Source organism: Penaeus monodon, chromosome 19 (assembly GCF_015228065.2).
Source record: "Penaeus monodon isolate SGIC_2016 chromosome 19, NSTDA_Pmon_1, whole genome shotgun sequence".
Taxonomy (NCBI): domain Eukaryota; kingdom Metazoa; phylum Arthropoda; class Malacostraca; order Decapoda; family Penaeidae; genus Penaeus; species Penaeus monodon.
Window position 1 is genome coordinate 18,197,074 of NC_051404.1, and position 360 is coordinate 18,197,433.

The following is a 360-nucleotide window of genomic DNA, read 5'->3' on the forward strand; positions in this document are numbered from 1 at the left end:
CCTTTTTTAAATTACATTAAGACATTTCAAAGAAATGCGAGCGACACCACGTTCGTCAAGCTATGTACAAGCCAACACACTCACACGAAAATATAGCCCTACCTACCTTGCTTACATTTTGCATTGTTAAAGTCTGCATTCACTTTACAAACCAAAATAATGTGCATCCCTTACTTTATATTTTCTTTATATTTTCTACCGGAATTTCTAGACAATATGTTACAATTTTCCACCATCTTTCGTTCTGAAGAGAGAGGTCTGTTGCAGAAGATGGCATGGAGGCAACAAAGGCGTGCATCAGATATTAATGATGATTGATTCCGTTGCAAGGCTGTACCTTCCGTGCGGTTAAGGGATAAG